The sequence below is a fragment of the Sceloporus occidentalis genome, unplaced genomic scaffold, assembly GCF_023333645.1.
Source record: "Sceloporus occidentalis isolate IW3139 unplaced genomic scaffold, rSceOcc1.0.p SCAF_6, whole genome shotgun sequence".
Taxonomy (NCBI): Eukaryota; Metazoa; Chordata; class Lepidosauria; order Squamata; family Phrynosomatidae; genus Sceloporus; species Sceloporus occidentalis.
Window position 1 is genome coordinate 62,889,104 of NW_028316986.1, and position 26,748 is coordinate 62,915,851.

At 37.1% G+C, this 26,748-nt stretch overlaps 1 protein-coding gene across 5 annotated transcripts in view; it reads right to left on the reverse strand.

Annotated features, from left to right (window-relative positions):
* CHRM3 (cholinergic receptor muscarinic 3) overlaps positions 1 to 26,748 on the reverse strand; it is a 315,762-nt gene that overhangs the window by 74,732 nt on the left and 214,282 nt on the right. For 4 of the 5 annotated variants that reach the window (XM_089529852.1, XM_089529850.1, XM_089529849.1 and 1 more), the window contains one exon: positions 20,422 to 20,682. The gene's annotated coding sequence lies outside the window, so the exon portion shown is untranslated. Of the gene's footprint in view, positions 1 to 14,960; positions 14,996 to 20,421; positions 20,683 to 26,748 lie in introns of all 5 variants that reach the window. The other variant, XM_089529851.1, reaches the window with a different exon arrangement.

A 26,748-nucleotide genomic window follows, 5' to 3' on the forward strand; every position in this document is an offset into this window, starting at 1 on the left:
TTATTCTCTGGTGAATACAGAGATTCAGAGCTGATACTTCAGCTTATGAGTAAGCTGCAAATGCTTCTAGAGCACTTGGTATGGGAAAGCTATGTGATGGAATGACACAGAAAGCCAATTTGATGGAACACTGTGTGTATATGTGCAGATTTTGATAGCTTGGCAGCTGTATTCACCCTCCATTTGACATCCTAAGATCACACTGAAATTTCAAAATTAAAAACCAGTTGACATTCTGTTTCCAGCAATATTAAAGGCATACTGTATCACACATCAGTCTCATTTACTAGTCTTTCAAGCACCAAGTCTTAGATTTTTTTAATGCTCCACCCCTCCCCCACACCATTCAGGCATAAAACCCACCAAACTAAAAAAATAAAAATACAAAAATAGGTCATCACATTTGGAGCCCAATTTTGAATCAAGTGGGTCCTCATGATGGTTCTGCTCTTTCCCATATTGCCACCAGTAGCAATGTGCTTTTTCACTAATTTCATTCTTGAAGGTAACAATGAGTAATTTTAGCAATTTTCTTCCTGCTGTGAAAACGTCTTTAATAACTGTGCAGCCTTTGAAAACCGTTTGCAGCTCTGCGCAAACTTCACACTCAGTATTTTGCACAGAATATAACATTTCCTCAAATTGCTTTGTAAGTTCTCATGTAAAATGGCTGTCATGTGCTGTGCAGAAATGCTGTAACTCTTGGTTTATTCCGTGCAAATCCCTAATAACCTAATTTTGTACAGAATAAATCCTGAAATGCAAATATTCTCATCAGTGCATGATTCTTCTAATCATTTTCTGACACTCAGGAAGCATGTTTGTCCAAGATTTTTTTTTAAATTCCAACATTATTTCCATCTTTACCCACCATCCATATACACCAGTAAAATTTTCATTCCTGCCCAGCTCCACACATAACTTCCTTGTGATTAATCTGGTGGAGAAAGTGGGAGTAGGAGGACTTCCATCCCTCACAATTCTAGCATATTGTTTCAACTGTAAGTCAGGAACACTGAGATGCAGTTTTACAAGATTGCTGATAGTTGTCTCTCCTGAGGGTTGGCTCAAAACCAAGTTGCACATCTGTGTCAGTAGATGGTTGGTGACGAGAAGGAAGGGCAATGAAATGGGAGGTAAGCAGGTGGGTGGATAGGAGACAGGTTAGCGAGACAGAGAAAAATTCACAAGACTGTAAGGTATATTTTCTGTTTGGATAAGCACTAGACACATCTGAGCCAGGAATTGCAAAATTCAGTGAAATCAGTAAATACTGCACTCTTGCAACCATTTGAGTTAAATGGAAATGTTGCTTTAGCTTGCTTGTTGGTTATATGCTTTATTTTATTTATTTCTTTTAGGGGAAAAAAGTTTTCCAACAAATCTATATTTTTTTTAAAAAAAGTCATAAAATAATAATTGAAATAGCTTTCCCCAGTAACAATATTTCTTGAATCCTGTCTAAACATTATAATAGGCTACAAATACAATAACACCTGTTGAATGTGGAAATTTATTTACAGTCAGGACCATCAATCACATCAACGCCCTTGCCTAGATCTGTAAAATGGGACCAATGATTGTTCTTCACTGAGGCAATTTTAGAAAGTTCTCAACTGTAACAGTGAAATCTGGTGGAACATTTAAAAGAATAGACATGCTGATTATATGTGCCATGCAGTAAAGATAAGAGCAGTTTCTACGGGGCTGTGACTGTAAGGAACAATATGGTGGTTATTACAAACATATGATTCTCTGAAGTGATTAAACATAATTATTTTGCCAGTATAGTATTGCAATTTAGACATGAATTCTTTTTTTTAAAGGCATCGGTTCACTGTTTGGCACCCACACAAATCTTTCTGCCCAGACACTTAGATATATGGGATATATGGGCCTCACTGTTCCCCAACAACACAAATCTGCCAGACACTAATAATAATAATAATAATAATAATAATATATTTATATCCCACCTCTTTCACTTTGAGGATCAAGGCGGGTAACAGCAGTTTATACAATATAAAACAATAAAAACTAAGACATATGGGAGGCCCAGTTCATTTGCCCAGGATAAGATCAATCACAGGCACTTTTCTCTGATGGACCCATTTTAATAGAAAGCCATGGGCATGGTACACTCCCTATTTTTAGGCTGTTTTTACTTGAATCTTGCTCTACTATGATTTGTACTGCTGAGAGTATTTTTCATGTTGCTTTAATAAAAATATAGCATTTTCTAACTTACTGTTTTACATTTTTACTTTTTGAATTGCTTTGGGGAAGCTTTACCCTGGAAAGCACTACAGAAATATGGCAAATAAATAATTTAAATACTCTTTTCAAAATTTCTGTTTTTTATGAGGTTAAAAACTAGGTCTAGATAATTTAGTTTGTGTAGAAGGGAGGGAATTAAGGGACTTCTTCTTGATAGGGCATTATACATTACTCTTATGACAGGAAAACTTTACAAGAGATAAGTGCAAATCAAGACTCTAACCTGTAAGAGGGAACCATGCAGTCCTTCAGATGCTATTGATCCCACACCAACTTATACCAACCCAGCAAGCAAAGTCAATAGCACGCATAGCCAATACAAAGGAGCTGCAGTTCAACAGCTGCACAGTTCCTGCCACTAGATCTTCATACAAGATAATGGCAAAATATTTAGATCCTGTTATAATGCAGATTTTGAGATCTGGACCACCTCATAAACTAGAATTTAATTTTGAGATTCAATTTCTGCTCACTGTTTTATAAGAATGTGTATTACTTCCTATGTCAACATTAATAATCAGATTCCCATATATCTGTCACTGCAGTTTTCTCACCACTTAGAGTAAAAGCATATGATTAGAGTTTAAATAGCATGCTGGAGTTCTTTATAACATATTAAAATAAACCTCTGAAGTGATATTAGATTCTGTTACTTTGTCAGTAAACTCACATTAAGATATTCATTTATGTTTGGGACAGTCTCTAAATTTAGGCATGGATTTATTTATATTTTAACTGACCAGGAACTCCTGGGTAGGGAGACAATGGGTTTTAATGGGTTTTACAAGAAAGGTGGGGATGGAGAATGAATGTTTATTTTAGAACATCATAGATCATGTCTCTTTTGCTCTCTTTTGTTCTCAGAGCATGGCCAAAAATAACAAATGATGCAATCAGTTGGGCTTTCAGAGTTTCTATGGGATTGACAAACATATAATAGAATTATCACAACTTCAGCAAACAAACCAATTACATATTTAAAACAATGCAACACACCTTCAAATATTGGTAAATGTATTAAGGGCTAACATTAATCTTCCTGAACCAGAAAGAAAAAAAGTTGTGAGGAATGTCTGGAGGTGGGGAAAAATGATATAGAAAGGAGGCTCACTCCTTTAAAGTCATGTTGGTACATTTTTACTTGAAACAAGAAAAACCTTATCCAGCTAAGACTTCCCTGTCCTGATTTTACTGCATAACTATGTAGCATTATGCTATCCCTAAGTTTTGTAATTGCTGATTTGAATACATACAGTATAGATACATTTGTATAGTTACAGTATGTTTCTCAAAACAAATTGCTGTTGATCTTAGCTGGGAGCCAAGGAACAAGCAACTAACTTGGAACATTGGTGTCAGCTTTTATTTAACAACTCTCCTCTTCCATGATACACATCTTCGGCAAATAAGGAGAGTTTCTACAGGAGTTACTCTTGTGGTGTGGCATGCATGTGCTGTTTAATAGGGATTTCTTCAAACCACATGGGCATGGCTAAAGTAACTCTTTGGATTATATCCCTAACCTAGTTGCAAGACAGGATATAAATCAATCAAATCAATAAGGCTTATGAATCAGCCATTATATCTTTATTGCCAGTTTTATTCATTTTTATTATGAATTAAATAAGCTACTAACATGTGAAATATACCCATTAAAGAGTTGGTTTATAAAACTGCAATACATCCAAGATAAGAATGATTTCAAGTAAACACCCCAAGATTTAAATTTACCTCTGTATTTTTTCTAGTGACACAGTCTATTTAAGCATAATTGTTTTTTAAAAGACATTTAAGAGATAGACTTGTATGGATTTAATATTGTAAAGGTTTTTTTTAACTCAATGGCTTGTTCCGTGTGATAGCCAAGTGCCTAAGGACACTGAAAAAAATTCTAGAAAAGTCTGAATAGGTTCCGTCAGGGAAACCTTTAGTATGGATATTCTATCTTAAGGCAGAGCTAGGGCTATTCAACACATATGGTTTCTCCGTTCTCCATTAAGTGTGTCCCTCCACATGGTAAACCACATTTCCCCCCACTTTTCTTGGACTTCAGATCAGAAAATGAAGAAACACAACACTGTGACAGTAAACCACAGTTATAGCTATGAGAAATATTGCTTATCATAATTTGGGCATTATAGCAACATCTGCACAACAAGTACAAGTCATGTAGCATGTTCTGCAGCCCTCACTCACATTATTATTATTATTATTATTATTATTATTATTATTATTATTATTAATTTATTTATATCCTGCCTCTTCTGCTCTGAGGATCGAAGTGGGTAACAGCAGAGTTAATACAGTATACAACAATAAAAACAACAAGCCCCACAAGACCCCGGCCCAACCCTCCCTCCCAACTATAAAATTAAAGGTCAATAAAAAGTTGATAAGGGATCTGTCTATAAAATTACACCATGTAACTTTGTGGCTATATTAAATATTGCTACTGTATTAAACATAATAATTTGCTGTAGTGCAGACACCATATTAATGTTACTTTCTATGACCATTATGACTTGAAATCCAAATAATATGTAGAATGGGAAAAGCATTTTTGTTACTCCCAAATACATGTTTTCTTTTGTACATGGTATGGTAGTGCCCTGTTCCCTGTTTATATCAGATGCAGGAAATGATTGCTTGGGGAACACACAATGCAAGACAAAGAAGAGGAAAAGGTTTATTGTGAAATGTGATTTCAGGGGAGAAAAACCAAGATTAATAGGACACTGCTTCTCTGTCAATCTAGCAAACTGGCTATCCCCCTGGTCCATCCCTGCCGAGTGTAGGAGACTATATCCAAAAAGCTAAGGTATGCCAATCACCTGGATCTGACATTTCTTCCAACCTTTTAGCCAGTCACTGCTTTCTTCTATATAGAACAGCTTCTTGGCCAGTAATGTCAAATTCTTCATCCATTGTCTTCTAGGCTAGCAAATTCATTGGGAAATGTTTGTATTTGTTTAGAGAATTTGAACATGAGTTTAATGATATTTTCAACTGGTGTATCCGAGCTCCTGAACTATAAAATTGTTTTGCTTATAAGGCAGGCATCTAATGGAGTTTCTAAAAAAGCTAGCAAATCCCCCCCCCCAAGTTCCAATTCTGCCTCTATAATAAAATGCACTGAATGTCACTAACAAGTTTTCAAGTCTTTAAAAAATATTTAAGTAGAATTTGCATTCCATATCCAAGTCACTAGAACAATAAATCAGTTTCTTGATAATCAGTAAATAAACATATGACCACATAAATCAACAATCCTTTCCATCATTAAGAGAAATCACAGCCAAAACATTCATTTAATTCAAATAAAAGTAATTTTGCATGATTCACATTGTTATTTGTTGTTAACTGTCCTTTGGCCCTGATTCATAGAGACCCTATGGATGAGACATTTCCAAGCTCCCTTATCTTCCATTGCTCTGCTTAGGTCCGTCATGCCTGTGGTTTCTTTAACTGAGTCCATCCATCTGGTGTATGGTCTTTCTCTCTTTGTACTTCCCTCCATCTTCCTGAGAATTATTATCTTTTCTAGTGTGCCTTCTAATGATGTGGCCAAAGCATGGCAGCTTCCAGGGAGAGTTCAAGTTTAATCTGTTGGAGGACCCATTTATTTGTCTTTTTGCCTGTCCATAGTATCCTCAGCCCTTTTCTCCAGCACTATATCTCAAATAGGTTGATTTCTATTTGTCAAATTTCTTCACTGTTTAGCTCTCACATCCATACACTGGTAATGGGGAATATAATTGCCTGGACAATTCTAACTTTTGTGCTCCATTGTATAATTTTACACTTTAGGATCTTATCTAGTTCTTTCATGGCTGCTGTTCCCATTCCTTGTCTTCTGATTTTTTTTTTTTTTTTTGATTCACAGATATGAACATAAAGAAGTATTTTCTCTCACTTGTTACATTAAAGTAGTCCCTACTGCAGTTTGATGCAAACTAGAAATATATTATTTTTATTAATTTAAGAGACTCTTGTAATAAATCCTAAGCAGAGATCATCACCATCATCATCACCACGACCTCCATCATCATCTTTCTTTATATACCACTTTCTTCCCAAAATTGGGACATAAAACAGCTTAAAAATTGAAGTAACAATGCATCTAAAAATGGAAATAATGTTTGAAAAGATTCCTTCCAAAATGGTCAAAAATATGTGTTTTTTGAAATGTGGAGAAACCCTGATGAGAAAAATCATGGCCTGACAATCATCTTTGTAGTTCAGAACTTATTATTTTACACAGAAAACAGTATTTCTGCAAAGAAAATGTTTTTCCCATAGAATTATTTTCCATGCTATTTTCTGCACAGAAAATAAATACATGCTATTTTCTGCACAGAAAATGTTATAATGGAGTACTTATTCCATACAAAATTAACACATGGAAGATTTGAACAGAAAGTAACTTTTTCTGTACAGAAAATAATATTCCTGTGTGGTCACCTAAACAGCCTTAAATCTATTTGCATTTGATACTCCTAGCTCTTATTATGCCAGTGAATACTAGAGAATCCATAAAATCCCAAGTAGCAATATTAAAGTGAAACAATTTTATATCATCTTGCCTCCCATTGTTGCATATACAAAGGCAGTAGTATAATAGTGAAGGAGAAATGGGGAAAGATGGTTTGCACTAGAGTGCACTAGGGCAGTGCATTTTAGTGGTTGCAATGCTAACAATTTGAACTTCAAAATTCTTGTGAAGAATAAAATACATGCTCGCTATGCATACACATGTACAAATGTTAGCATCTTTGGTCTATCACTTTCTAGTCTTCTAACTATGTACTTTTGCTTCTTACCTCTATTCCCACCCCAGTCCTTGTTTACCAGTTCAACTGGTAAAGCAACCCTAGACCTCTCAATGGCTAGTAGACCAGAGCTGCAGATTATAAAGAAAAAAAGAAATATATTCTGGTCAGATGTGGTCCACAGTGGAAATATATTCTGGTCACAAAAGTGGTCAAAATGTCTTGGAATACTAGATGTTCTGGACACTGACTGTAAAGAAAATGCAATCAGTAGCATTCACAGAATTTTACACCAAGAACTATACTTAGAAATCTATACTTGAAGAACTATACTTGGTGCACTTCTCTGTACACCAACAGGCAAGATCTGGGGGCTGGGGAGGTGGAGTTGTACTGGCCAATTGGGACTTCATCCTCCTGAGCAGGTACCCCATCCCAGAGTCTGAGTGTGTGTATTTAAAGTTGGGTGGCCAGGACAAATTAGGGATTTTGTTAGTGCACTGCTCACCCTGCTGCTCAGTAGTTTCCCTCATGAGATAGCTGGGATGGTCTCAGGGTTGGTGACTTTTGACTGAAGAGAGGGGTATAAATACTCTAATAAATAAATAAATAAATTTACATTGTGCTTTACACAATGTATGCCAGAGACATGCAATCTAAAATGTGTGCATACATATACACATAAATGGAATGAATGAATAATAAAATAAAAATATGGAAGAAGGTCAAAGGCAGTTTATGTTCAACATCTTTTGGGAATACACACACACACACATATACCACTAATCAATATGATAATGATTTACTCCATTGTCCTTTCTTTTCGGGACATTGCTCAAAACCACGGATTTACTCAAGAGTTTATGAGATGCAAATGAGTGTAAAATGTGTCAGTTATGGTTCTGATTATAAAGTGGAAAGTAGAAAGACAGTTTAAAGATCTATGGATTTTCACTTTAAGCTACTTGGATTTACATTTCATGATAATTAATCAAGCACAAAATCTTTCCAACAGTGCCTCAAGTACTTACATTATTTAATGAGAGCACCTGCTTCTTTTGGTATACAACACAAGATGTGGAAAAGTAAATTACTTCATAGGAATAGACAGGAAAAGTCATTGCTTAGTGACTTACATTTCCACCCTATTTTACCATACAGATTATACTATGTATATAATATACTGTTATAGGTAAAACCCATCGCTAAATATTGTAGTTATTGGTCAAAAGAAACACTTTACCCTCATCTCAAAGACTTAAACTCTTAACTCAAGAGATTTAAACCACAAATACAGGGAATTTCCATCTTAAAGAAGTACATGGAGTTTTGTCAATTTGCTGCAGTAGTAGAGCTGCAGTGCTATACTTGATTACAGAAGATTACTGTGAAAAGATAAAATCGAGAAATGTCTAAGAAAACCTTTGGCTGCAGGTGTTTCATGGAATCAATACATTAATTAGTGTAAAGCTTTAGTCCTATGCACACTTATCTGACACAAGAGAGTACTGAACTCAGGCGTTTACATCTGAGTAGACAGAGTTAGGTATGCACTCTATATGCATCAGCCCCATATACGCTTTTTGTAAAAATTATTCTTAAATTACTTTAGAAAGCTGCATGTCTGTCCTTAACTAGATCATAGAATCATAGAATCATAGAGTTGGAAGATAATAAAATGATGATGTAGTTTTTCTAATGCAAAGTAGTAGAAAGACAAGGAGAGCAAAATGAAATAAGCTAGAATCAATAAATAAGAACATGACTTTATGCCTTTTTGCTAAGAAGTAGGAATGCTCAAAGTTTTCATTTGATCTGAATTTTTAAACAAACTGACCTGCTTTTTACCTTTTAGATTAATATGTGGATCAGAAAAACAGTTATCTCTTTATGTTCATACTTCTCCAAATGCTGTGATACAGTTTTCTGTTCAAAAACATGCCAAATTACTATGAAGTGTATATTTCATGTATTTTAGGGCAAATATTTGTAAAAGAGGAAGTTCTAGAAAAAATAAATAAAAGACTACAGTAGAATTTGATGTGGAAACAGGACCGAGTTTTGCATGACTACTGTGTATACTCATGTAGAAGTCTAGAAATTTTAGTCAAAAAACTGACCCCAGAAACCTAGGTTGACTTATCCACAGGTCAATGTAAATACTAAACATTAACAATTATTAAAAAGGATACCATCCCATGGTGAAAGCCAAGAGTACAATCTGTCCTGGAAGGACTATCTCCTTCTACTCTCTCTTCTGCCTTTAGTGTGAGCCAAAACAGGTATGCCTGCCATAATTTTGTATGTTCTTTGGCATTGTTTTCCTTTGCTTCATCATTTAGATCTTTTATTGCATGTCCCTTATCCAAGGGTCATATCAATATCCAAAATTTTGTCCCCAAAACCTGTCCTCAACTTATACATGAGGTCGACTTACGTGACACACAACAGGCACAGGACAATCCATAAATCTGTACAGAAGTCAGTCCCATTGAGACCCACATTAATATGCTGAAATACGGTGTTAGGATTACAATGCCAAAGGAATACATACAAAATGAAGAAGAAAGGAATATTGACATCTAGCCACTGAATTACAAAGCAAGCCCATTAAAGAAAACTGTGTATTAAAAGTTATCTTGGAGCTTTGTAAACTTCAGCTACAAATTTAATTACATTTAACACATGCTTATATTAAAAGCACTGTCATATTAAGACATAACATATAACACGAACTTTCTTCTGTGACACCAATTACTAAAGCTATGAGAAACAAATGGTTGATAGATATGTGGAGTTGAAGTTTTTTGTGGGGTTTTCGGGCTACGTGGCCATGTTCTAGAAGAGGTTCTTCCTGAAGTTTCAAAATGTCAGGAAGAAACTCTTCTAGAACATGGCCACATAGCCCAAAAACCCCACAAAAAACTATGGTTGATAGATAGATCAAATAAGAAATCCCCATGTCCAGTGGAAATATAATTAAAGCTACAATACACTTGTGTTGTTGTTATTGTTCTTGTGTGCCTTCAAGTCTTTTCAAACTTAGGGCAACCATAAACACCACAGGGTTTTTTGGGCTAGTTTCTCCAGTGGGGGTTTGCCACTGCTATCCTCTGAGGCTGAGCAAGTATGACATGCCCAAGGTCACCCAATGCATTTCCATGATGGAGCTGAGATTCAAACCCTATTATCCATAGTCATAGTCCAAGGCTCAAACCACCACACCGTGCCGGCTCCCTACAGTAGCATCCACCACTTCTAATTTATACACAAATATGATGTCTGCATAAGAATGCAGTCCAAACAAAAAATAATGACAACAAGTATATTCTTATTGAGACTAGACCTCATAGCAGAATATGCATTTATTTTGCTTATGTGTATATTATTAGATGTTTCACCAACTCAATTCCTGTCCCAAGATACTCGGACTGTTTTTAGAAATTTCTTTCTCCATATGTCCTAGACTCTGCTTGACTCATCAGCAGTAATGTTGGCTGTGTCACAGATGCTTATGACACTATTTTGGTGACATCACTAGACATATACTGGCAGGCAGTGGGGGGGGGGGGATTCTATTCAGGGTCTCTCCCTAATGCATACATCCACCATAGATGCCACAGTTTTTATAGGCCCTTCTTCAGGCTAACTGATTGGATTGCAAAGAAAGTATCTTTTTGTGTTACAAATGGATGTTAAAGTTCCTGGACTTTGAAAATCTACTAGTAGCCACATGGCCAGAAGCAGGAGATGTCAGCCTGCAAGAAATACCCCTCCGTACCATCTGAACTGAAAACAGAAACAGAAAAATGCAGGCCTATGACTAACATCTTCAATTTTTTTTCTCCTGTTTGGTTTTTAACACCTTGCCTGATGAAGAAGCCAGTGGAGCTTTGAAACTGCGCAACATGTATATTGTACATTTTGTTGGCCCAGCAAAAGTATCATTGTTTGGTGGATTTTTTGTTATTTGATTTGCTATATGGCCAACACAGGTACCCCTGTACATCATGTGTTCCAGTTACACACTTTGAGAATCAATACAGTAGGTGTTTATAGAAAACGTGTTTTTTCTCACTGCAATAAGTGAATGTCTAGATTTTAATATCGCATTACAGCCATCCAAAAACAAAACGAAACATGTTTTGAAAGGACAATCTTACATAAAGAAAATACATAGCTTAAATTCACTGCATTTTTTCCTTTGAGAAACTGCAAGATATTCCATTGCTCTCATTCATGCTTCCTTAATCCTTTCATTGACAACACAATATGACCTAAAATTACTAAATGTTACCAGCAAGAAATCTCTTAACACTGCAATTAGCATGTCTCAAAAGTAGCTGAAGAGTTTAAGACTGCCAAGCACTACAAAAGCAATACATTTGTCATGGGTTGTAATCAGTTAAAACTAATGTGCACTGCATAACAATGTCTGTGACCCTCTATAATCTTGTTCTCCCACAGCTGCCAGTCTGCTGTGACTGAAGACATGTTTGCCAGTCTATTTGCTTCATCAAAGATCTTAATGACATTCACAGGCAGGAATGAACAGGCATAGGTTCCTAACATTCAGCACAGAACATTTTTCATTCCAAAGCCATTCCATAACAACCAATTTAATATTTTTACTATTAGGGTAATGGAAAATAATTTTGAAAGTTTTTTTCCCCCATTTCTGCCCCACTGCAGTTGCAAGGAACTTCAGGCCAAAAACATTAAAATAAACTTCCTTCATGGAACACAATCTAACTTTGTTCATACCAGATAGTGAAGCAGATTTTTTTCTTTTCGTTCCTGCCTCTTCTTTTCTTTTCCTTTCTACCTTCTAGGGTATTTATTCTGATCAAATACCATACTATGTACACAAGAGAATGGCTTGGCAAAACAGATATGGGTACAGGCATAGAAGAAATGTTTTGGATGCTGATACAAATAAATGCACAAAATAATATTAACAGGTTACCTTAAAACTTCACTCAATGCTAAATCCAACTTTTGCTGGTGGTCATAACTTCCCTTCCATTCCCCTCCTCATCTTTCAATCTCATCTGCTTCCTGAAACTGACTCTGGTGGGCTCTTCACATCCCCCTGAACTATATTTCTAGGGGTGCAGAGATAAAGCGGATCAGACCCCCATTTCCACTGTATCCCACTGGTTTGCCTTAGGAATGCCACCACTGTAAACTATCCTGGACTGTATGGTGCTATTTTCAGTATTATATAAATGGTCAACTGAGATAATAGCCATATACAGTACAACCAAAAATAGGTTTTTCCTGTACCCCTACTATGTCATTGAGAGAGGCAGTGGAATTAAAAAGGAGGCAACCTTAAGACCAGTACATTTCGTTTATTTTCAATTTAATAGCATATGTTAGGCTACCTGGCATATTCAGGACTCCAAAATGGAACATTTCTAGCAAAGTCACACAAATCCAGAACAGATTCTAATTTATACATGTTGGTCAATGTAATTGTATGCAAAGGACCCCACTGTTTAACATTGCAGCTAAATTAAAGGGAAACTCCTCCACATACACTATAAACCACTCAGACATTTGTAAGCCTAGTGTGTTCAGAAGTAAATGTTACTGTGTTCAAATCACACACACTTTCAGGATTGTGCCTGACTATGGCATAATCCATCATAGATTAAAATGGTGGAGAGTCAAATGTCTAAAGTGACAAAAGTTCACTTAATAATGGCCAGCAATATAGATGTCTGCCATATAAATGCTGGTCTGTTTTACTTTTACTCAGTATTGGCCTGTTACAGACAGCCGAAATAAAGCTGCTTCGAGTCACAGTGGAGGTACGGTGTTTCAATGATGCATGCGTCCTAAGAGTCCAGAAGTCGCACCAAAGCCATGCTCCAGACTGGAGCGTGGCTTTGGTGTGGCTTCTGGACTCTTAGGACGCATGCATCATTGAAACACTGTACCTCCACTGTGACTTGAAGCAGCTTTATTTTGGCTGTCTGTAACAGGCCATTGTCTCCACTGACAGGCAGTGGATTTTCATCAGGGTTTCAGACTGAGGTTTTCCCCAATTTCAGTTTGAAATACCATAAATAGAAACTAGTGCATTCAAAGCATGTACCCCACCATTAAGAGATGGTTCCTTTTAACTCTAATGATGAAACCTAATAGCTGAACTCATAAATTGGACTGAAACTGCTTCTTGCCCCCACCCCAAAAATTATCTAACTACCATGTGAAATCATCTCCTTAGCCATTGGGGGGAAAATCACATCTAATTTCAATAATTGCAGCTGAGAGGTACAATCCAGCTGAAGTTAACCACCTTCAAAATGTAATAACTAACAGTATAGCTGAAGTGCATTATTACTTTGCTCCAGTTGAACAGACATATAACTTCCCTCAAAATATTTTTCATCTTGAAGCATGTAGGACTGCCACCTACAAGCATTAATAAATTTGGCCTGCTTGAAATGAACGGGTAACATGCCAAACATAATTCTTGTAATGCTTCACACAGTAAAAGAGAATTAGAGAAACAGTCACAGATTAATTATTGGCCTTAAATAAGAAACAGAGCCACAATTCATAGAGAATAATAATTATGCATCAGATAAATAGGGTGGCTAAAACCCTCTGTTCAGTTTCTATTGAGTATGTATTGACTATGCCACTTAATGTTCATTTTTAGACTGTACTGACCTTTTAAATAGCAATGACATTTGTAATTACACAAAAGATAATGATTCCATCATTAGAAACAAAAGCCTGAAAGCCTCAATAACTTCCTAACCTAAAAAATGTTTGTTCACACCACTGTTTTGATTTTAGGGATATCAGTTAACAAGTTAGATTTGCTACCAATCTATAGCAGCAACAATATGCATAAAGAAAGAGGAAAACCAAGTGGGAAATCACTAGTTCAAAACAGGTAGTTTGTTTAAAAGTGAGCTATGCTTCCAAGACAACTATAGCTTTAAACAGGAAGAAAACAGGAAGAAAAAGAGAGAAGAAAGAGAGAAAAGGAGGAGGAGGAGGATAAAATTATTGGACTGAGTTAAATAGCATGGTTGAATTACACTAAATGTTATATAATTTAAGTTGATCATGCTGGAGCACTGCAGGAGTGGACAAGTGTAGCCCAAGAGACGTATGTGGCCCAAGGACTCCTTTTTGTGGCCCTGAGTGCCTTGTCCCAATATTTTTAAAAATAAATGTTTTCCCCCAAATAGCCCTAGTCTGGGGAGCAAATTCGCCACTCCTCCCATCAGTTTAGGCCAGGAGAGGCCTTTTTCCCACACTGGGACACTTCCTGTTGGAAAAAAAATGTCCTTCTGGGTCACATCGATTGGGAGATGCGTCCTTTCCTTTGCCGGAAATGACCCAGAGAAGGGCAAAAAATGTGATGAAAAAAGTAATAATAATTTAGGGTATGTATGCTGATGGCTTGTGGCCTTCTAAGGTTTATTGGGGACCAATGTGCCTTCATAATCATTTACTGTTGCAGTGCATGTCCAATTATCTAAATAACCCTAGGTGAGGAAGCTTATCTCAGTGACAGAACACATGATTCAGGAAAATGACTGATTCAAGAAAAAGACAGCTTTAACTGAATAAACATATGAAATTTGGAGTATAACATCTTACAAGCAGAAATCAGAAAGAACCAAAATACACTATTCCAAAGAATTAACTTAGTAAAGTGTTCTCAATAGCTTAATTACATAAGTCATGCCATGTAATGCAACAGAAGAGAGACAATAAAAGAAAACTGGGTCACTGGGTCATCCTGAGATGTGGGGTGAGGGGATTCATTCCTGGTGTCAAGGCTGAACAAAGGTCACATTGCCCAATAGTTTAATCTGCTGAGATTTCTAGCCATGTAAGCTGTATCCCAAAACATCATCATAGAGTTAACTGCTGATTGCTGACCTTCTCAACGTTGCTTAAAGATAGCATAATTCCATCTGTTGAGAATTTTAATAAGAAGGAAAATATATACATTAGGTGAAAGGTACAGCACATGTGTTGTGCAAGGCAAATCTTAATTCTGTTGCATGAATACAGTTTGATCACAGCAAGATAAGCGTACATCAAGCATGGAAAAACACTTTACTTCATTTTTTTGACATGAATTTAGAGTGATTTGATTTTCATGAAAATTTGACAATATGACCAAGTTAGTTGTATCATGGTGGCCTCTAAGTATCCTAATATATACTGTTATGGATCTCTACTGTACTATTTAATTCAGTCTTTCTATCAGTCTTTTAAGGTACATACAAAATGAGCTTATGTTGTAAGTAAAATGGATATGTGTATTTCTATATCATAATATCTGCAAAATGCACCTGAAGTATTACAAGGAAAATTATTTGATATCAGCAATATGAAAATACATCTTCACACAATGGTATTTTGATTCTTGGAGGGGAAAGAAAGGTGAGCTCAGCAGGGAGGGAAAAAAAAACAAGACAAAGATTACCAAATTGGCTAAAGAAAATACAGTTGGCCCTCCTCATACGCGGATTTGCCATGCATGGATTTGAGCATCCGCAGATGGCAAACCTGGAAGTTGTCCCCAATGGTACGCATGCCGCCACTGAGGACAAAAGTCCCTCTCCTCCCCTCCTCTTTCCCTCCCTCCCTCCTTTCTACCTTCCCTTCCTGCCTCCCTCCCTCTTTCCCTCCCTGCTTACCTGCTCGGTCACCGCCACCACAACCTCCTCGTCACCGCTGCCACCACGGGAAAGCCCAGGGGGTGGTATTGGAAGCCAAGAGGCCTCCAGGCCACCCCCGGCCCTTCTGTGGCGGTGACAGTGGTGGCAGCAGCAGTGAGGAGGCTGAGGCTTGGCCTCTCGGCCTCCTTGCCGCTGCTGCAGAAGGGCCGGGTGGTGGCCTGGAGGCCTCTTAGCCTCCAACAGCACCACCTGACTTTTTCGCCATGGCAGCGGTGACAGCGAGGAAAATGAGGCTTGGCCTCTTGGGCTCCTCGCCACCGCCGCTGCTGCGGAGGTAAAGGTGGGGTGTTGGAGGCCAAGCCTCATCCTCCACGCTGCCGGCACCACCTCCACAGAAGGGCTGGGTGGTGGCCTGGAGGCCTCTTGGCTTCCAACACCACCACCTGGCCTTTCCCATGGCAGCAGCGGTGATGAGGAGGCAGAATCGGTGGTGACCGAGCAGGTAAACAGGGAGAAGAGGGAGGAAGGCAGGGAGGGAAGGAGGGAGGGAGGGAGGGAAGGAGGGAGGGAGGAGGGGACCATGGGACTTGAAAATACATGGATTTTGGTATATGCGGGGGGGGGGGTCCGGAACGGATTCCCGCGTATATGAAGGGCCGACTGTAATAGCATTTATATCAACATTGGTTGGCACAACATGCTTTGTTTTTCCCTATGATCTGAATCTGAAATCAAATTCTATTTCCAACACATTATAGTTTTGTCAAAATTTTACAAGCCCTTTTGTCTACCTTCAGAACCCTTCAGATTGGATACTTCCTTCAAACAGAGTCCAGAAGAGGCAGTTCTACAAAGAGAACCCGCAAAAGCAGTGAGTACTCATCTCTATGGATTTGCTAGACAGCTGAGCGTCCCTCCCTGAGGCAAAAGTGAAGTCCCTATAGAATTCTATTAGACCAGAATTGAGTGCACATTTTATCTTGTTCCTCAAGGACAGCTCTTAAAAGACAGTGCCCTAATCAAGTGATTTAGAGATTCTCTTTTGTTTTGTTAGGTGGTTCTTTTTAAAGAGTGTGACTGGAAAACTCAAACTGTGAACTATAAAAACCATGCTCCTCAATCAACCTCAGTTTTCCCCCCTAAGCTTGGTTTTTGTAGGACCATATACTTTTCTAGGACCATCTACTTCATTGAGAAAACTGCAGTTGGTGGTTTAATCTGGACACAAAATCCTGGAGTTTTCATGCTTGCCACTCCTTTCAAGCATGTATTACCAAACCCGTTGCCCAGGATTCACTGGCAAACTTTTGCCAGCACAGGGGAATGTGCTTTCTCAGAAGTTTTCTAAGGCTGGTATCCTTTATGTCCTTAAATAAATGATCTGCTACATAATGTCCCACATGATCTTGCAGAATGTCACAGGTGCTTGTCTCTGGTAGGTGCTATGTGAGAGACCAGGGAAGAGGCATTCCAGTGCCTGTTAGAGAGATACACACTCACACGTGTTGTTATAGGGGTAGACAATGAGGGCACTGCCCAAAAATAAGAACCGTGTCTCCCTCTGAAATTTTACTTCAGTTTCCAAATTTCTAGTATTGTGTAGAGTGAAACTTAGAAAATTGTTCACAGCTAAAACTGCTATATTTGCTGTATCTGTATTACCTTGGCCACTTTGCCTGCCCCTTTTCTTTTGATATCCAAACTGTACTTCTGTATCCTCACATGAAATATCAAGTTGCTTCAAGCTAAAAAAATTGTAGAATGAAGGAACATTTCATGGGAGGGGAATTCTTATCTGGAAAAGACATGGTCTTCATTTTGCTGCCTACCCTATAGTTACAACCTATATATATACATGTAGTGAGACCAAGGCTCTACATTAGCACCACGGTGTTAGTCTTGTCTGTAGATGCTACCTGACCATTCAATCTCTTTTGCAGAAGCACCTTTGCAATATCATTTTAAGGATGACCAATAAAGAAAAATGTCCAGGCAGAAACAACAATGAACACCTCCTATAACATATAGTGGGATTGTATCCTGCACATCTGCGTGTGTGCCTTCTTGCTATTCTGTGCTAAATTGAACATAGATCTTTATTTCCAGGGGCAGAGCCAACATTTCTAGTCCTAAAGTGGTAAAAGTACATGATTTCCCAAAGAATAGCTTGAAAATAAAGCTGTTACTTCAGACCCTGTCCCCCCACCCAGTTTTATTCAATATTCACCAGTTTCAAACAAGTAATATTTCACAACTATCACCCTTCTGTCATAGCAGTCATTTGGGTCAAAAATATGACAACGAATGTTATTCTTTGAGACACAACCAAATGAGAAAAGTACTTCATGCCAAGTGAACTCACAGCACTTGTGATTTTACAGACATTACTTCACTGAGAATATTATATCTTAAAGAATTATGGTTTCTGTCAGTTGGATTCATGCTTTTATGTTTTCTGAAGTAGAGTTTCGCAATTGATATTCACCTGCTTTCTTTCTGAATCTATTGAATTTTTTGCCGTTTTCAGCAAGAGCATATTGGCATTTTTTTTACTTGTGGGTTGAGTTGATAGACTCAAGGATAGTGTCTTGCCCAACAGCCATAATAACCTCTAAGTCAGGTCTAGGGGCCACAATTGCCCCTCATTGGATTTTGGAGGACCATCCCCTCCTGAGCCCCTCAACACCTTAAAAAAAAACAAACGTCTATATTCATATTTTTTTAAGAAAACCTAAAACTCTCCCTTGTACATTCTGGAGGGTATGGAGGGCATTCCTGCCATTTTCTTCTCATCAGTTTTACCACAAAGACTTTTTTAAAAAAATCCAGAAATAGATTAAAAATTACTTTCATTTTCAGACAAACACACAAAAACAACCTGGGGGTGAATTGGACTTCATACCCACTAAAAGATGCAAAGGACCTTTTTATTTTTAAAAAGTTCAGACAGATCCTGAGTTTAGAAGCCACTAGGGGCCTCAAAACCTGTCTTGGTAGAACATACATGTCCCAGAGCTATACTTTCTGAACTCCTACTTGAAATCTTTTAAAAGTACCAAAGAACTTCAAAGCTATGCCTAAAAGTTGCCTTTCCTCCAAGGTTATCCAACCAAACATTTTAATCTAGCAATAAATTTTGTGCAGTTCAATACAAAACAACTTCATGCCTGCAGATATGCTAATACAGATTTCCTCATCCCTTGTTCGACACTGAAATTATTAAGCCTAGATGACATTCTTGACAGTTAATTAGACATTGCAAGTCCACAGTAGGAATATAAAGTGTATTTTCAATTTTTCCTCATATTTAATTTGAAAATGTGTCTCAAAATTCTGGGACACTTTTTTTTTGGGGGGGGGGGGTTATCAGTCACCATGACTTTAAAAAAAAAAAATCAGCAAGACTGAAAAGAACAGCACTTTCCTTAGTCATCCCCTCTTCTCAATGTTTTAGTCCTTTTAAACAATATGCATTGCATTTTACAACAACAAAAATTTGAAAACAATATTTTTACCCCAAAAAATCTAATTTGTGAAAAATCATCAAAATAGACAAAAAACCTTCATAATCTCACCTAGTGGGGAGAAATTTTTTGATTTTGTGTGTGTGCATGCATTCTTGTATCAAGAAATTGAAATAGTTTTACATCCCTAGTCCATAACAGCATATCTCCGAATATCAGATAATGGACACAAGCTGCAGGGGATGACTGTTAACACAGACTATTCCCTGACTTATTTTATTATTGGACCATCCAAATGATAAGTAAAAAATTGGGGGGATTTATAGAAAAAACATGCATTTCATTTTTTCTTACTCTATTTTATCTGATATTTTATTTGATCTCATTTTTGTTGTATTACTGTGAACCTCAAATCCATATAATGAATGACAGTGTATAAGTATTCTAGGCAAGTAAGTACAATTACCAATGGATTTTCAAAGGTTGCATGGTTTGAAAATGTGTGGAATATACTTGACTGCCAGTGGTCCACTATGCTGTCACACATTTTTATTTTTCATTGAAAAGAAACAACATAGCAATACCACTCTGAAGAGTTATGTCCTTATTTACCTAAACGTCACTAGATGGCCTAACTATAATTGATTTACCCAAGACATTGTCTTGCAGTCAGCTGTGCAGTATGAGCTTCCATCAAATGTATACTGAAATATATTTTTGCATCGGCATGTGTGATATTCAGACTTCAGTGAAAAACATCAGTCCTGACAACTCTTCATTTTGGGGATGTATAAAGTTAATAATCTTTCCAGTGTTACTCTTCACAGTACTGCATTTCAATATACAAGAATACATCACCCTTGACATAATACTAAAAAATGTCCCTGATCCTGTTAAAAGAACAAAGTGAATAAGGCCAAAGCAGAAAATTAAAAAGTGTTTATTTACCAAAAATAAATCTTAATTGCTTTCTTTCCTTTAAAGGTTAGAATAATTATAGGTTAGGCAATTATAATGGCAATTTTGTAGGTATGAAAAGGCATACAATGTGTATTGAACGACCCACCATCTCTTCCTTCAAAAGGCTGTATTTCACAACAATATATCTCCACATCAGCATTTTCTAACTCTCTGTCTGCATGGGTACAGACTGGCTTGGAATATAAGAAAAATACTTTCTCATAGATTAAAATGGTACCTTTTGACAAATGCATTTCCAATGTTTACCATTGTTTAAAGTGATCCTACCTTGGAAAATAAGCTAGGAGTGCTGTAGTCTGTTGGTCAGGCCTGCTGTATCCACCAAAGGCCTCTGCACTTCTTTGATGGGAAAGATGTATGGTAATTTATCCAAGTCATGAACACCTCATGACACATTGTATACCAAAAAGATGTTTCACTGAACATGGCACAAATGTAGAAGAGTTCTGCAGTGTGAGAGAGAGGAGAATGGAGAAACTGGCAATGGTCCCAGACATTTTCTTCAAAGCCATGGATCATAGGGAGGATCTAGAGAAAATAATGCAAAGAGAAGGACTTTTTTCAGGAATGAGAATTAAAAGGAGGGGGGACATTTAAATACTTTTTAAAATGAAAGTTCCTAGCCAGCTTCAATGAGAAAATCACCTGGATATTGAGGGAGCCAAAATTTCAGTGTGATGTAGATTCCTTCTGGTTCTAACAAGTGAAAAATGTACAGCTCAATAATCTTTTAAGCCAGTTTTAAATTTTGCCAAATGAATCTTAAAAGGATCTGAGAATTGTTTAATGAACATCATTTTTATTCGAATGGCTAGGTTTTGTACTTTTCTTCCCCCCCCCCCACCTCATTTGATTTGCTGAAGTGAACCTTATGTCTGGAGTAAGGATTGATGAACCTTTGGCATGCCCCCCCCCCCAATTGGGGAACTCACACATTTGTGCTATTCAGAAAAGCATGACTTTTGAAGAAAGTGAGTTTTAGTATGTTCACAGGTATAAGATCAGGGGGGAAATAAATCAATCTGTGAATTTAATTAATTTCTCCCATCCTTAGTCTGCAGGATTTCTTATTTTTTTGTAGCTCTGGAAATAATAGAAATACTCAGTTTTATCATATAGAATATGACAAAAAATATTTCTTAATACATCTCTAAATAGTTTCATAACATGCATTTCTTATTTCCTTCATTTCTCAATTCCTTGATTAAGAATACATTTAATTTCCAAGAGTAAAAATATGAACATATGAAACAGTTCTGAAGTAATTTCTATCTCCTCTCTAATGCCAGTGTTATGTACATGGCTTTCAGCTTACACTGAAGCTGCACCTCATGAAAAGGAATGGTGCATGCGCTGTATGCACACACCCCAGCATACACTTTTTTGCCTTATGTCGGGGCAGGGGGCTGGAACAGATCCCCACATAACGGAAGAGCCCACTGTATTATAATCATACATGATTCTAGTTTTGAGGAGAACTGTTTCAATTGGAAGTTTGCATGATCATATAATTTGGTTGCCAAAGAAAGAAACTAATTTATTCCTGATTTTTCTTTCTGAGTTCTAAATGAGACTACAAAATCATATATAGAAACATTTTACACTAGCCACTATACATGTACATAGATTTGAATTTTCAAAGTTAAATGGAAAATGTTAACGTGTAGTTAAAAAAAATTCTACAATTTTGAATTAGTGATTTTAAACTTTCAGGGTGACTAAATTCCTCCTGAATTGCAATTATGAAACAGAATAAATCACAAAACATACAGGACATGTTTCCAGTGATCCTTTTAAGTACTTTAAGCTACTGTTATTTTAAAAAGAATGAATCTTTATGTCACTAGTCATTCCCAACAGCCCTAATTCAATACATATTGCATAGAATGTACAGATGCCATCCAATCATCAGTGATTTCTTGTAACATGTTGGGTTTGGTAGCAGAACAAAAATATTGGAACTATGCCACTACTCCTTTTGTACAATAAAGGAACACAGGGTTTTACTGGCATTAGCACCTTGGAAACAGAGTTCAGTGATAATCAGCAATCTGTCTTAAAAAAAACAATCAAGGAAACTTGGGTGCATAAATATATACTAGTTTCAGTACACATTTCCAGGGTGGAACTATATATTATGTTCAGAATGATCACTCTTCAAAATATTCAGCTTTCATTTTTGTTTGGCACATTTCCTTAGTAGAACAATGGCTCCCACAAATGAAGAAAGATAAGTATGTGCAAGAACACTCTACTTTCTCATACATTACAAACACAACCCTTTCATTGTACCACTACTGCTAACATTTCCACTGTTAACCTCTGCAAGTATGTTAGCCTTTTTTCCTCCCAGCAGACAGAAGATCAACCTGTAGTATATGATATACATTGTGAATATGGAGTGTAAAAACACTTTTTACCTGACAGTTTTATACAGGTACATTTTGCATAGCTGTAACACCATAAGAAAGATCAGAAACTTAAAATTGCCAGGAAATCAGATCTCACTGGCAACCAAACTCTGTGCATGTTCCAATGAAAACTAGCTTGGGTGGAGTAGGTCACAGTATTTGGAGAAGGTTTTTTGCATGCTTTTCTTGGAAATACAATTTTATATTACACACCTAACAATTTAATCCACAGTACTTCTTGGTGTTAATTTTGATTCATTCTCACAGTAACTTCACAAGAAATATAATTACCCTTACTATATAATGGCCCACCCAGAGACATATCCAATACTGCACTAGTGGAAAATTGCACAAGGGAACTTTCCCTTTCTCTCCAAACTCCTTCAACCTTCTGCACTATCCAGAAAACCTGTCCAGAGTGCCAAGGGAAACTTACAATTCTAGATACTGTCTTTCTGTGAATGTAGTATGAATCTGCCACAATAACATGGAACATTTTTTCATAGCATGCACAAAAATCTCTAGTTCACCATTTCCACCGCAGACCCAAAGACACATCTCAAAATGTTTGTTATGTCTTGCTTAATTTTTGAAGAGAGTCCTTGCAGGGTGAGGGGAGATACAAATTCATTGGAAGGCAAAGATCTGTTCTGCAACCTGCTTTTTGCTTGTGCAGCACTATCTTCTTCACCAAAGATATAAAGTTAGATATTCCAAGTTACTTCAATTCATTTTTCACATCAGCAGCAATAAGATGTAGATATGGTTGATACACCGGGTTGAAAGATGCAGGGTGGCATCTGACAAAATGTCATGTCAGAATGTATTGATATGAAAAATTGCTACAAACTAGTAGCTTCTTGGTGAATCCAATTCATCAAAATTCAACTATTAAGATGCTTGAGCATGGTCAGTTCCCTGGCCATTTCTTCCTGGGCCTTCTCACCATTTCCTTCTCTTGTGTGGGACATAGTTTGTCCCAAATCTTCTAAAAACAGTATTTGGCCCTTCAGTGCAGCAGAAAACACCATCATTGGTATTTTTGGCTGCCAATAAAGAACTGCTCAGACCCTAAGATTTAGGCACCAAAACCTGGGACTGGGGATTACTTTCTTAAACTGAAACAAAGTTTTTTTCATCTATCCATTTCTAAAAAAAAATCATACAAGTTTAACATTCAATCTTCTTGAGAAGGGATTGTTGCCTCTTTCTATCTTTGGACTTAAATGAATTTGGCAGAAGTTGTCATATATTGTAGTATTCTTTTTTAACCTTTCATCCAACATTCCTAACAGAAATAGTTCCAGTTGCAGCTAAAATTTAGTTTTCATAACATTCTCTTATCAATTCATGAATTGGAGTCCATTTTTTTTAGCTTTTTCAGAAGTCCACACATGAAGAAAAGCTGCTGCTGCTGCTGCTGCTTCTTTGACATTCCAATATGAATTCGAGGGACTTTTCTATCCCTTAGAAATCTTTTCTGAGGTTAAACATATGAATACATCTCATATGTGGTCAAACACAGCTCAATAATTAAATCAAAGCTCAAGAAGGAAGGTAGTAGGCTTATTTTTGAGACTATAGACTTCCTGACACATGCTAGATAGGATAATGCTAGAACAATGGAGTTTGCTATTCATGAATGAATGAATCCCAGCCAATGAGACCAAATTCCTATAGGATTGCACTCTAGATAATTTCTCTGAGGAACATACTTCATCTGGCCACACGTTATGTGAAATACAATACTTCATATTCTGCACTTTATATACTATACTTAGATACTATACTTTAATTGAGTACATACCATATACACTTGACTATAACTTGATCTCATGTATAAGTCAAGGACAGGCTTCGGGGCCAAAACATTGGATTTTGATATGGCCCATGGATAAACTAAGGGTAAAACTGAGGATCATGTAAAAAGGATGTAAAGGACAATGGAAAGAAAAACAATGCCAAAGAATTTACTAAATTCTGGGAGCCATAAGAGTTTGTGCTCACCCTGAAGGTTGGGTGAGGACAAATCTACGAGTAAATTTTGGCTGAGTGATGTGCTGTGGGAGAGTTGACCAGGCACAGATGCAGCAAAGCAAATGGACACACATGACAAACCAAGCAAAGAAAATGACGACTATATTAGTCATGCTTATAGCCTTTAACTTTAATATGATAACTTTGCCTGATTTTAACCCAGAAAAGTTGACAAACATAGAGAAATTTCTTATTCACATCTTTCAGAGCCCAATTCCTCTTGGCAGTCCTTTGAGGGCAAGCGCTAAACAGCTGCCTCCACCATAATTTCCCCACCCAGCATTCAAAAAGGACTGAAGTGGTGATGTGGTGGAGAGAGTAGAGGGGGTCAGTGCTTCTTTCAGGTACTTCAGGGATAGATTAAGCTCTCACCTTTTGCCACTCAACACACAGGAGAGGATGGTTATTGCTGGGATTTTTTGGCGGGGGTGGGGGGCTAAGAGCCAGGTTTTTGGGGTCAATTATTTGACTAAAATGTCTAGACTAAATATACAGTAACTTTCAGTTATACTTTCAGTCAAATATCAATACATCTTTCATAAGAAAGCCTACTGCTGAATGGTGAAGTTACCCTTAATGAAGTGCTTATTTTCATGCTTATTCAGAATCTCAAATGGGAACTTTGCTTCTATATAGAAGAAAAACATTTTAATATATAAGGAACTCAAACAAGGCTAAGTGGAAAGTATGAATCTCTAGCCCATTGTTTCAGAATATTTGATGATACCACAGGAGCAGCAGAGTTATTGATTATTTTGCTCACACAAGATGATATTATTGTAGCAGACAAGAGACTTTATTTCAAACAATCCTTAGTCTTAGCTTGTTTTCTTTTTCTCTTTTTAATATATCTTTATTAACATCTTCTTTTTTTTAAAAAAAAGTCTTAAGCTTGTTTTCAAGTAACTCCAGCTGTAAATGCTATCTAACTTTCTCAGTACATGGTTCCTTGGGGGAGGAAGTTAATGACATATCACTAGCTACTTTTTCAAATTCAAAGCTACACTTTAAATTAAATAAGAAAAAAATGGCATTTTAACATTTGACACATTTGTTGAAAGTCTGGCAACAAACCTGCCAAACCTATATTTTCATATCACACTGGGGCCCCAAATAGTCCACTTTCCTGTAGTTCATGAAGAAAGCTTTCCTGCTGCTTTAAATTGCTCAATAGATGATATATTTCACCTTCCTCAAATTGCTCCTTGTAATATAAAGTGGTTTGGCTTGGCTGCAGTTGCTGATTCTATCTTGTGTAACTATTTCTACTATTTACCCTAATGGTCAGCTGAGGGGTCAAATGCAGGAAAGCAAAAACATCAAGGATGAGCAGAAGTCTCCTAAGTGGATATCTAGGAGTGTAATGTCTTATGGGGCATGGCAAGAAGATCATAAAGCTGGCTGAGCTCAGAATGCAGATTGCTATGTCTGGAAGTATGATGTGAGGATGACCATGGAGAGCCCCCCCCCCCCCCCCGCCAAAGGACAGGGATGGTTAAATTATGGCTCTTGGGATGCAGGACTGCAGCTCCCATTTTCACCTATCACTGACCATTCTGACTAGGGCTAATGAGGGTTGTAGTCCAATGATATCCAGAAAAATTGGAAGGTCATCTAGTCAAACAATATCTAGTAGTTCACAAAATGCCCAACTGTGTCTAAAAGAATTGCATGATTCCTGACACACAGAGTGCAGGCTAGGTTTCAGAAAAGATGATACAGCTTACCTGTCTACTAAAACCCACTTGTATAGCTTGGCTTGGAACTTGAAGGAATATTTGGGTGAGTTGTAGTCCTTAGATGCCAATAAGGTGTTGCCCTTCTAAAATCCTCATCTTTTCTGTTTGCCTCTTCATTTCATTTGGCAGTGCATGTTGTTTTGACACGCACTGATCCACAGAGATAGAGCCACAGATTAACTTAATTTCATTTAAAACGCACATACCTTTCAATACTCATTATGCTTTGTTCAAAGCCTATTATAAGTAGTGAGGACAAGCACAAAAGCCCTTTAAAATTAACTGATTTTTTTTTTAAAAACATTCAATGATACCAAAAAAGGTCAAAAGGAGTACACAGTTTCAACAGCTTCATTGGCATGGGATGGATTTCTGGATTTTTTTTTTTAAAGAGAAGCTCTGTATTT